Consider the following 13037-nt stretch of genomic DNA (forward strand, 5'->3'; position numbering starts at 1 on the left):
ACTCAGCAGTGCTGCATTGTGCCATGTAGGCACTGTCAGCTAAAGCTATAATAAGGCCAGGGCACAGGTTTGAGCACTAATCCGTAACTGTCATGGGTTTTGTTAAAGTTTGCTAGCAGACACTGATGTACAGGAGATCCCACGAGACTAGGGACTGTCCCCAGTGAACAGCAGGGGTTTGAGCTGTGCAGAGCCACTCTTTGGAGCAGAAGGCAGGCCACAGCCAAGTGCGGATGAAGCCACTAGATTCCTCGAAGCTGGCTCAAGAGTTTCCAGCTCAGCTTTACAGCTAGTTACTGAACAAATTTGTCCCTAGCAAGATGATATCTAAAGCCCAAGGCAGCTTCTGCTCTGAACACTGTTACAGATTTCTCATGTGCATGGGGTTTTTTTTGCTTGCTCAAGGGCATCTGCATCGCCTTACTTCACAAAGTGAACTAATGAATGAATACCCGGCACTGATATTACAGTAACGTCACATCAAAATAAATGTCATTAATACCTACAAATAAGTGAAATCGAGTGCACTCAAGGCAGAGCAGCAAATTATCACACAACTATGCTACACCACATTAGCTATGTACATGTTTCCATATTTTTGTTTCCAAATTTCCATTTCCAAAGATATCAGGTTAGGGCTCTGGGCATTTCCAGTCCATGAAAGTACAAAAATATAAAATACTTACCTATTGTCAACATTTTAATTATCCTGCTTGACACACTTCCCCGCCCTGCCCGCACACACACACCGCCACTATCAAGTCAGTAGTACTGTCTAGAAGTCTAAAACTAAGCTGGGAGGTATAAGGAAATCAAACTTCATCCCAAAAGTAATTGTTTCTGCTACCAGCAGAAACATTTTACAGAACCTTCCCCACACACACCCCTTCTTTCCCAGCAGCCTTTCAGATGCAGAAAAGCAGCAGATCAGATCACACTAACTTTACCAGATGAAACAGCCTTCTCCTCACACGTAATCATGAGACTGGGAAAACTGGTTTTGTTCACAAGACAAGAACCCCCCCCCAAAAGAGCATATTCTCAAAGCTGTATATTTCTATTAGAACAGTCCCTCCCTGCTGCAGCCAGGTCTTTGATCATCTAGTGTCTCAGAGAAAAGAGGTGACTGAGACCAGATGACGTATTCCCAAGGGACAGCTATGTCTCAAGGGGCACATTGTAAGCTCTTCTCAACTATCTTCTGGGGAAGAGTCACACAACTTTTCAGTACAACTATTCAGTGACATAATGACAGCTCAGTTTCACAAGTAGTTCTATTAATATTGCATATGTTAATCTTAATGACATTCCGCACTAATTAGCATGGTTATAAACTGAACAGCAGTGGCACTTCAATAGCATCCTAAGTCTTCAGTTCCAAATTCTAAACACAGGGACAACACAACACATTGCCTTGAAACCCAGCGTGCCAGTACTCAAGTGACTAACCTACCTGAAGTTTCCATATATTTCAAGAGCTTCTGGCATCTCAGCTAAGTATTAAGGTGATAACAAAGAAGGGTTACAGCAACGAGATAACTACTGCTATCAACAGTTTTAAGTCAGAAACTCAGTGTAAACAGAACAGTCACTCAGCACTAACACAAGATTCAAAAAGAAAAACCCACCACCTTTAGAAAGGCTGTTTTTCTACCTGGCAAAATTGCTTTGAACTTCTAACATGGAAAGGTTTTTGTACTACCTTTATCAGCAACAAGAAAATAGTGTAATGCAGAAACCAACCACTATTTGAAGGTATTTTGTACTATACTACGCATACAATTACTTCATTTCCAAAAGTACTATTAAACAGTAACATTAAACAACTTTACCTGCAAGCACGTAACACCCACATACTGTCAACAGAGCCAAGAGGTTTTATTGCCACCTGTAAAATGTTACTGAAATTGGGCAGCACTGTTCTACAAGCCCTTTCCTTTCCCCATGTGAAAAAGTGAGTATGAAAGACCACACAATGAGGTATGCTGTCTATACTACCCTTACATAACCTGTTTGTTACAGGCAATAAAGTTTAATTTGTAGCTAAATTTCAAGTAAGAATTGATTCTAGCCATGTTGTCTGACAATACCTGGAAAAAAAAGCTAGTCATTCTGGAGAAAAACAGGATTCAAATTTAAGAAACTGGTCGCAATTCTATGCATTTAACTTCACCTTTACAGAGTTGTGCCAGTTCTTCTGCCACCTCCCTAGAAAAGAAAGGTCCAAAGATCTCTAAGTTATAAGAGGAAAAAGAGGGAGGGAGAGGGAGAAACAGAAACAGAAGATAGGATTCACTTGTTCATACGGTTTCAGCTACAACATTTAAACAGTACTGAAAAAGCAATTTTTTGAATTGTGTTATCTACCAAAAAGTAAGTATCAGTCATGCTTATTCTGAGCACCTTAATGCCATGACAAATAGAAGCTCATTGTTCTGCCAAAAATTTTAGTCCTCCACATCAGAAAAACTGACGACTTTAAGGCAAACACTACAATCATTTACAATTCCCCCTCATCTGAACTCAACTTTTTCTGTCTAAACAGTCAATGATCTAACAACTCGTATTGTTATTACCCTCTGCAGCTTCCATAATGTTCACAACCCTACCTTCCAACACATTTCAAATGACCGAAGTGCTACTTTATTTTAGATCTGTCTACCAGCTTTCTATTTCATCAATTATTTCTTCAAGTTTGACCCTTGTTAAGTCTAATCACCTCTTGCTATTACACAACTGAAAGATGAAATGAGGATTTTTATCTACAAATTCCTTCTTTAACTGCTCCTTAATTTCCCTCCTTAAATCAGTTTGTGAGGCCTGTCTTATTTAGCCCTAAGTCACTTAATCCCCTGCCTCAAGAACCTGAAGAAACCTGTCACCTAACATTAGACTGCATCATACTTGATTGAATATTTGGCAACTACTATAATTTGCTTTTGTGGTTTTGGGGTTTTTTTTGTTTTTGGTTTTTTTTTTTTTTTTTTTTGCTTTTAAGCAAATTGCAGGTTTCTAAAAAATAAGGAACAGCACAAGTCTCTCCCTCCACCAGCACTTCAGACATTTTATTTCTGGGCATTCTGTACTTTTACAAGAGGCAATATTTACCTCACATATGATTATTTTTCATGTGGCCAGCTGTGTACAACTGCTAAGTCGTTCTAAATTAAATTGACTGTTCCCCGCACCCCAATTTGCGGAAGAGATGCATTATATCTCTTAGTTAAAGAGCACATTCACAACATTTGCATTCTTGCCCTTGGCAGGCACAAAGCTGTTGGCAGTTTGAGGTAAGTCATTACACTTAAGATGCAAGAGATACTTCAGCAATACAAGAATGGAAAACGTCAGTTCAACTGCTCAGGTATGTAAGCACTGACTTACATACTGAAAAATTGAGATTTAATGATGCCAGCAATCAGCACATAATGACTAACTTCTGTTAAAATAACAGTGATGAGCACCCTTTGCAACATTTAATTACTGCTTATTATCATACCTTTGTTTTACTGGAGATGTGCTTTAAATTACCAACAAATTTGAAAGTCTTTACTGCATCAACACTACATATACAAGTGATTAAATCTGGAATATACACCACACTGTCACATGTTCATACCCAATTCTAATGCTGCTGTTTGGAGACAGAATAACCTCTTGTTCTCAAATGTTATCTGGCATATTAATTAACCTTAAATTTTTTTCTGGCTGAAAAGAGAAGTAAAACAGTACAAGTTTAAATTTTAAAGAAGCCCTGACAATTTTAACACATGGTAAAAAAACCACCTATGTAGCTCTGCAGATCTGCTGGCTTTGCCTAAATAGGGACACAATTGTACAATAAGGCACGAATTAACTTACAACTCTCTAATTATTTCATAAAGCAGAAGCATCTGTGGCAGGCAGTGCTCCAGAGTACCACAACCATTCATATCACTGCACAGACCTGCCCTAAAAACCCACAGAACTAAAAATCCTAAAAAGGCCTTTTAAATTTCAAATTAATGGCATGTTTTAAGACTATATTAGCATTTTCCTTTTGTTAATATAAACAAAGGCATCCTAATAAAGATTCTCCTACCACCTCTCTGTATGGCAATGCAATAAACAATACTAGATTTGGGACATCATAGGAATTTCCAGAGTTATGTCAAGTACAAGTCAATGACTACCCTGCAAGATGCTGCTGAAGTCAATGGGGGAAGGTTAAAAAACCCTGACTTTGTCAGCACTGCCTTCTTCAAAGACCGCAAAAGAAAGGCAAAAAGAAGGGAAGGAGTGAAGAAAAAAAAAACATCCAAGGAAAGGACAAACTATGTAAATAGCCTTTACACATAAGTATCTCCCTTCTTTTCTCACTTCTTAATGTTTGCTTTAGCAAAAGCTGCGGGAAAGCATCAGGTTTCACTCTATTCCAGTTGCTGTATAATCGATACAAGTGCAGTCGATTGAACTATTTTATTCTGATTCACACAACAAGCTGCTAAACACATTTGCACAATAGACTCTGAGTGCCAGTATCATGTCATTCATAAAGATAGGTTTATTTTCAAAGCATGAGAAAATTGAACTATAACTTTCTTCTGCACAATTATACAGCCCTTCTGCATGGACTGAAAGCATAAAATCTGACCAGCCCTTCCAATTTGAAAATACAGTGGTGGAAGTCTCAACCACCGCCAATAGAGGCCAGGAAGACCCACCAAGATTTATTTGGTGGGGTCTAGTTCTATCTGACTTGACATATGCAATATTCCCAAAATAGTATCACACGTTGTTAGTTTTTAAAATGTTGTAAATGAAGAGAAAAGGTTCGTCCACAAAAAGAAGAGATCTTTAAATAGTTCAGAGGTAAGAACTCTAACTACTTTTGTGTAATAGTAACACTCTTAAGCCTGCAGAGTTTGAGTTTCATCATCCATTGTGTCTTTTTTTGATTTTAAAGATGCAGGCAAACTCCTGTTAAGCTTCAGAAACATGAAACACAAACAAAAGTCTGATTTTCACCAGTTTCTTCAGCGAGAGCAAATTTGTGCTCTGGCCCTGTCAAAATCCAAACATTCAAGATGTAAGCATTTGCTCTTACATAGGCCTCTTGAAGGAAAAAAAATATGCACACATACATACACCTTTCTTGCATGCCCACAAATAAAGGAAATTGAGTTTCCTGCTGCAGGTTTGCAACCTGAGAACCAGCAGTAGGAAGCCATGATAAGCTGACACCAGCGGTAGTGCTGCTACCCAAGCAGAAGACATGAAATGGGCTGCATACCAAAGTAAAACTGTTTCCCATTAGTTTAAAAAAAAAAAATCACTACAAGGATGGTCTTGATTTTTATAAGTTGTTTAAACTATATCTGCATTGGCATTTCAAACAGTAGTGCCCTTTGAGATGGCCCTCCAGCTACCAGCAGCCTGCAGAGACCAGACCAGGTTAACCCAGGAGTCCAGCCTCCTCCTCCCAGCAGGGCTGACTTCCACATTGCGTCAAACTGCTTAGGGCTTTGTCCTGCCAAGCCTGTGGAGATTCACTAGTGACTCTGGGGTGGTCTGTTCAATGCTCAGCCGCCCTCATAATGATTTATTTCAATTTTTGTAGTCATCTTGCTGTGCATAAACTGGACTTCTTGAGGAAACCAAGCTAAAAATCTGTCCCCAGAAGCTCACCAAATGTGGCCCAACCCTTAATGGTCATGACAATACAAACTGATGAACCACACCTGTGTTGGGGCCATCCAACTTCAGAGATCAGACTAGGTTCTGTCTTAAATAAAATTACTAAAATACTAAGTATTGATCTGGGAGACTCACCACCCGCACCTTCAGCCAGAGATCTACTTCTGCTCTGCCAAATTACCTGCTACTGTAAGACTGAGTGACAAAGCCACACACAAAAATAGCAATTTGGAAATCAGATGAAGGCGCACTCTTTGACCAAAAAGGAGAAAAAAAGCTATAAACCAGAGAATTACAATCTCACTTGCAAAACACCAATCATCATGAATCTGCACCAAATACTTCATATGACAGTATGAAGCACAGCTATGATTTTGAGTATGAGGTATGCTTATTATAAGGCCAAAAAATCCACACAATATGAAAATAAAATTCAGCCATTTCAAAAAGTCCCAAAAGCAATGTAAAAATGTTCTTGGGGCTAGGCAACTTTTGGTCACATTGAAAAATGTATGTCTTTAACAAATATTTGTTAACGCTTTAGAAAAGCTGTCTATTACCACCAACAAGGAAACCCAAGATATCCATCAGAGCTGCTGACATGAACTGGCACACAGAAAGTTCTGCTACTACAGCAGTTGTTTTACAGATATTATCTGCCACTAATAAAAAAAGTTCTGTATTAATCCTACCTCACATCACATCAACATACAATAAGCTTGCCATTTGAATTCAAAGGTCAAAAAATTGATTTTGCTGATGGTGTTGTAAAATACACTGTGACTCAAGAAATTCAGAGAACAGAGCCATGCTACAAAAGCAGCCCTTGGCACCTCCTGGAACCCCACGATCCACCACAGAGACAGGCACCAAGGCATGCTACAGAGTGAAGGAAGATGCTTGGCAATTTCCCCCACCTGGAAAAGAAAGTATTAATAGTCACAAAATACTACCAGTCAAGTATATTAAACATAACTAAGTCTCCCAAGGAGACTTAACAGACATCTTTTCTCCAGGTTATGCTCAACTTCTGACCTGTGCTTTCTAGCACCCTGAAATAAGAGCCTGTCTTCTGCTGATTTGGGCTAGTTTAGGTTTAGCTGTAACACCATCAATTAGGAAAAAGAAGATATATTTCAAGGTTAGCTTGAAATGTTTTCACTAAGCTAAAAGTCCATGTTAATGCACAAGTTCAACATCAGCATGTTTCTCTCATAGTTGCAGCAAAAACCAGTCTCTCCAAGGTCTAAATGAGTAATTTGAGGTTAAAAAAAAGTTACCTCAAAAGGTAAACAAACAACACAAATTGAAATTGAAAAAAACACCACCAAAAATAAAAACTGAAGGTAAACCATAAGGAATCACGATGAACAACCCGACTTAAACTATATGCCAGTAGTTTATTTAAATTTTTAGAATTTATCAAATAAAACTTGGTCTTCAAAAAGCATTCTACTAATCTTTAGTAATATCCACCTGAAGAAAGCATTCCTCCCTTCCTACAGAGCCTGAGACTGAAGGCAAAAGACTCTTCCCTCTGTGTCATCTTTTTAAATAACCCACATTCAGAAAAGTTCTATACAGTCTTACATTTTTCAGGAACTTGATCTCCCTCTTCAAAACAGACATCTATCCACTGTGCATGGAACAAAAGCTACTACTATTGCAGCATCTGACATGAGATTAAGTAGTATGAGAAGATGAAGCCACAATTATTTTTCATCACACTAATCAAACAGGGGTTTGCAAGAGAGGATCCACTTACAGACTCAGACCTTTGAAACAACACAGGAATACTCGGTTAGCAATCACACAATTTTCTAGCTATCAAGATTATGGAAAGTGTTGTGTCGCCACATTCAAATGAAATGCTCTTTAAAACATCCTGCCATAAAGAAAACAAAGACTTGTAAATGCTTATTCTCACTTAACACTTAACATAAAAGACATGTGGCAGAATCTAAATCAAACAACCCACCCAGCAAACTGGTGCCACAGAATTAAAAAATAAAAGACTAAGACAATGACATAATTTAGCTTTACATATGCAAGACAGACATCTAAAACCATTTTATCTGCTGATTCATGTTCAAAAACAGTTAAATAACCAAGCAATTCTACGTCTCTGCAACTCCTCAAGGGTTTTCCAAAGTTCAGAGTGCAAAACTACTATCAAAGCTAACATGGAAACTGCTACAGCAACTGTGTTAGTCTTGCCCTGCCAGCTGTGTAAGGATTAGAAATCAGAATTACTCAAAAGCACATTATTGTCACTCAGCCTCACCAATGGCCATATTCTGTAGGTTTACAACTCTGCCTTCAGTTAACCATTGCTGGTAAGGTTCCAATCCCAGAAAACATTGATTGCCTTTCATTAAATAGAGAATATCTCAACTCTGACAGACCCATAAAACCCTACTTTATAAGCCTCCAGCCTGAGAGTCCTCATTCAAATGTTAAACTGAACTCAGTGAAATAAAAAGCTTAGACTACTTAAAAGTTGCTGTTTAGAGGGATATAATTGAAAGCAAGTCACTGAAGTCACATCCCCTGGAAAAATAAAACACAGAACAATATAACATTTTTTCCCCGCCTGGTTCACAGCAAGATACTTAACATAATTAATTTTATATGCCAAATCAACAAAAGTCTAACCTAGCAGATTTTAGAAGATACACATTTCCACTGACAAAAAAAATATGTAACTGCACTTACTATTGCTATATTTGTCATAGCTTACTAACAGGAAGTTTTTATTTTAATTTTAACTTTAAGAAATTGGGTGTCAGAATAAATGAATAAAATAAAAATGTAAAAAATGGATAAGGAAGTAAAGCAATGATATAAAAAGATATTAACAGATAATTAAATCATGTCTTATTGACTTTTCAAATATTTTAAGGAGCTGCTGAAGAATAAAAGGAATCTGCCTGAAACTAAGAAAGCCAAGGAAACAACAGACCAAAATTGTTTGCCAACTAGCCAACACACAGAGTCAATGAAATAAATCTAAACCTCTGAAAATGTCCACATTAGGGAAACCAACTTGTGTGACTGAAATTTTGATGAAGGCAGCAGCTCTGCTTCTTTACCCCAGTAGGGTATCCAGGATTTCTAACCAGTAGCAGCAAGAACTCAATAGCTTGCAGCAACCCCCTCACTGAAGGGATTAAACTGCTGATATGGAGAAAACTGTTCCTTTTTTTTTTTTTCCTCTACAATAGACATGCTATAGGACAAAACAGGCAGAGGAACAGCAAAGAAATTCAATTAAGCCTCAACCCCTTCTCTTACTAGCTCACCTATCATTTTCCCAACGTTATTTCCAAAATGATGCTATTTAACTGGAAGAACATGACATTACTAAAATTCAAAATAACTAGTAGGAGTATTTTATGTTCCTACAACAAAGTTTTGTTCTCCTATCTTAGAAATAAAAAAATCTGTTCATAGCAGCAGAATTAATAATTCTGAAATAGGCATTTCAAAGTATTAATTTGAGACATTTACAAAACCAAGAGGACAGAAATAGCTATGTATGAACAAAACGATCAAAGCAGCAGCAGAATACTTATAAGCATAATGAAAAAAAAATCTCCTTGAAAACCTAGGGGTTTTCAATCAATCAACCAATCATACATTTCATTATAGCAAAAATAATTATGAGTGTCACGTCCCTATATCAAGTTTTTACTCCCAACTGCAGTTCCACCCTTTCACATTTCTGTGTCAATGCCTACCTCTACACCTGCTAGCCTTTTAAATCAAGCAACTTTCTGCAGCCCTACAGTAGTTGGAGTTGACATCCCATTTTGCTTCTGACTTTATGATCTAGGAGGTTCTACGAACCACAACTGAAAGTATGCCTATCCCAAGTAGCAATGTTAAACCTAAGCATTTTATTAGCATCAGTAATACCTTCTTAATATGCTGTTGAGCAACTGAGTGCACATCCTTTAATCAACCAGCCATAAATAGTTAAAAAAGGGGGTGGAGGGGGGGAATCTTCTGTCCCTACTTATCCATCAATAAAGAGGAGACATAGTATTTACATAAAGCGTTCAACCATGAAACGTTTCTTTGTAGCTTTACCTAAATAGAACACATGTGTTTTTTTAACTGAGGAAAAAACAAATCTGAAGTTCCCACATTGTTTCTGGATTAATAACTGGTATGGCATCTGATGGCCTAAGGCATAAAAGCCTTGACAGTGAAGCACAACCCACAGATCTCTCTACGATTACAACTGCCACAAACTTCTGACTTAGTACTTTCACCTGTATCTCCCACCACTTCAGCTGAAGTGGAACGGAGGCCAGCCCAGCAATGCCTTCCAAATAAATAACCACCAAAATTTCCACCAGAGAAAATGCAGATGCTTATTATGCAGTTAGTACTTGCAGTGACAACAGGCAAAAAGTGGGGCAGAAAGACTTTCTCTTTTACAAAACTGGCTTATGCCGTAAATTAAGGGAAGCTAATGCATAATTCCCATAGGTAGCAAGCAAAAAAAACCTGCTCAAAACTCCATTATGAAAGGACTGCTTTCTAAAGAAAACACCAATCTTGGTTCATCCATACAGATCTGGAACCTAATGAAACTTGACACCTTTATTCTGAAAACAAATTTGCATTGTATTATCAACTATGGCTCTGTGCTCACGGATGCACTTCATTCCAGCAGCACGCAGTAACGGGTTTGTTAAAGCAGCATCACTAAGATCTTTTTTTTAAGAGCAATTTTGCAGGAATTTTTTTTAAAGCAATTTTGTAAGCAGTTATAAAAAAAAAAAAAAGCCCCTGTACTCTCCTTTGGGTAAAAACATGCCTCCTCCATCTAGAGCATACAGATGTTGTGGCCAAGGTTATACAAGGAGATTTTCATTAAGTTGAGCAATTCCCATTTTGTATCACTGCTTTACCAGGCACAAATGGGTGAATTCCTCATTGAACCAACTGAAGCTGCATCACAGTTATTCAGTGCAAACAATACAGTTATTTTTAAATATAAGCACGAGCACATTAACATGAAGATTTCGTGCAATATAAAATGGGGGAAGAGCAAACAAACTCAGCTTAGGAAGGTCATCCCCTTCTCATCTACCTTTCCTTGCTTCTCCATCTCCTCCTCCCTCCCCATAAGATCCAGCTTAAGGCATTCCCTGTTTTTCCACTTTTCCAAGATCCCAGTGAAGAAACCAACCATCCGCAAATATTCTGCTCCTCCACCCCCTCTCACGAGCCGAGCATTCAGAACATCCCCACCGGCGCTGCCTCCAAATTACTTAACTGTTACCATCGCTGTGGTCTCAGCGCCGGCTCAGAACACAACCAGCGCGACTACACCCTCGCTGACTATAAAAAGTCAATAAAGGGAAAAAAAAAAAAAAAAAAAAAAAAAAGGCTTAAGTGCAACTTACAGCGCCCAACAAGAAACAAGTTGTTTATTGAGCCTTGAAGGCGAGCAGCGCGCCGCTCCCGGGCCCGCGGGGAGCGCGCCCCCCGCCGCACGGCGCCCTCCGCCTCCGCAGGGACGGGCAGCGCGGGGAGCCGCCACCGCCGCCGAGCGGCACTGCGCCCGCGGAGCGGGCCGCGCCGCCGCCACTCACCGCCGCCTCCGTCCGCCCTCCCGCCGGGCGCCGGCCGCGCCGCTCCCGCTCGGAGCTGCCTTTCCTGGGGAGAAAGAGATACAAATCCGGAGAATAGCACCCGGCTCGGCTTGCTCCGGGGGCGCCCGCGCCCGACCCGCCCCGGGACTGCCGGCCGGGCGGGAGACCGCCCCGGGCTGCGGCTCGGCGGACTCCCGCCGCCCCGGGGCCGCACGGAGAGGACGTCCCCCGCCCGGCGGAGGAGTGCGGCTGCGGCGGCGGAGGGGCTCTGCGGGGCACTTTCGCCCGGGCCCCCAGCCTCGCCTCTGCCGACCCCGGCGCGGCGGCGCCGGCTGCCGGGCAGGGGGCCGCGCAGCCCCGGGGCTGGGGGCCGCTCTCCTCACGCACACCCACCCACGCCCCCTCGGTCAGCGGCGCGGCAGCTCCCCGCGTCTGGCTCCGCGGCAGGAAGGAGGGGGACGGCCCGCAGCCCGCCCCGGCACTCCCGCTCGCAACTCACCCAACAAAGTTGCCGCGGCGGCTGCCGGCGGCTCCGCTCGCCTCAGCTGGGCTGGGCTCTGCGCGGCGCTCCCCGCCCGCGCCCGGGATGAGCTCACCCCGCCGCCCGCTCCGCTCCGCCCGCCGCCGCCGCGGCTCTCGCGAGAGGGGCTGCCCCACCGCCGGCGCTCCGGCGGCAAGGGGCGGGGGCGAGCGGCCCGGCGCGCGTTCCTATAGCAACGGCCAAGCGCCGGGCCTAGTGGGAGGCCGAGGCCTGCACCGAGCTCGTTCCGCTCCAGCCACCACCGCGCCGGGCACGGCCGCCCCGGCCCTCCCCGGCCCTCCCGCGGCGCGCGAGTTTCGAGGAGGGAGCCCAGGGGCGGCGGCACTGCCGCGGGGGCGGCGGGGCTTCGCTCGGGGAACCCCCCGCTGGCTCAAGGCGGCCCGGGGCCAAGGCCATGTGTGAGGAGGCTCCTTGGGGCATGCCCAAGGGCGCCTTAGTGTTGCACCTCTCAGAACTTTTTGCATAAAAATGCTCGTTTTTCTTTTTTTTGCTGACACACAGGCAAAACCTTCCGGTACTGTACAAATGGTATACACACTGAGCTCTTTTGCTGCCATTCAAATTAAATTGAGTGCTCTCTCTAGATATCCATCACAGATAACAAATTAGCAACAGGGGCAGGCGCATGAAAAATACTGAGCACACATCAACATCACCCCTTGTTCTGCAGGAACACTGCTCTGTTTTCAAATGGCCAAAATTTTGAACAAAATGAGCTGTGGGTAACCCATTCTGGATGCTCTGCCTGTAGTTGTTCCTGTCCTTGGCTTAACAGAACATTAACAATCTCAGTTAAACCAATGTAAGTGAAGCTTTCCCTGAGCTGTCTCTGCAATTAGGACGCTCCAGAAAACATCTCTGATTTGGGCTGGCGACGTTCCAGCAGTGTGCAGCACGGTGATAGCGAGAGCAGCCAGGCTGCTTTGCCGACAAGATGTTAGCTTCACCCCCCGTTCGCTCCCCAGGAACGTCTGGACAGCAAAGACCAGCAAGACTTACATACCGATTCAAACACCTTGCCGCCTTCTGAAGATGTTCCCAATGGAACTTCAGTACTGATGTTTAGATACCACAGTGTTCAGTACTGTAAAAAAATATGTGGGTGGATTTCCAGAGAGCAATCATTCTTATGGGTTCTCCAGCTTGAGGTCATGATTCCTGCAGGTGTTATGGGGCTGTACAAGCATTCCCTATCTCATCTTGCTGAGTAG

The 13037-nt window shown here is 42.2% G+C and overlaps 1 protein-coding gene across 9 annotated transcripts in view; it reads right to left on the reverse strand.

Moving 5' to 3' along the window:
- Positions 1-11891, reverse strand: part of SIPA1L1 (signal induced proliferation associated 1 like 1) — a 220620-nt gene extending 208729 nt beyond the window's left edge. For 7 of the 9 annotated variants that reach the window (XM_040600029.1, XM_040600031.1, XM_040600032.1 and 4 more), the window contains exons 1-2: positions 11785-11891; positions 11097-11349 (exon numbers count right to left, since the gene is read on the reverse strand). The gene's annotated coding sequence lies outside the window, so the exon portion shown is untranslated. The remainder of the gene's footprint in view (positions 1-11096; positions 11350-11784) is intronic. The other 2 variants (XM_040600026.1, XM_040600025.1) reach the window with 2 other exon arrangements.
- Positions 11892-13037: the final 1146 nt, after the last annotated feature.

This window comes from Falco naumanni, chromosome 7, assembly GCF_017639655.2.
Source record: "Falco naumanni isolate bFalNau1 chromosome 7, bFalNau1.pat, whole genome shotgun sequence".
NCBI lineage: Eukaryota > Metazoa > Chordata > Aves > Falconiformes > Falconidae > Falco > Falco naumanni.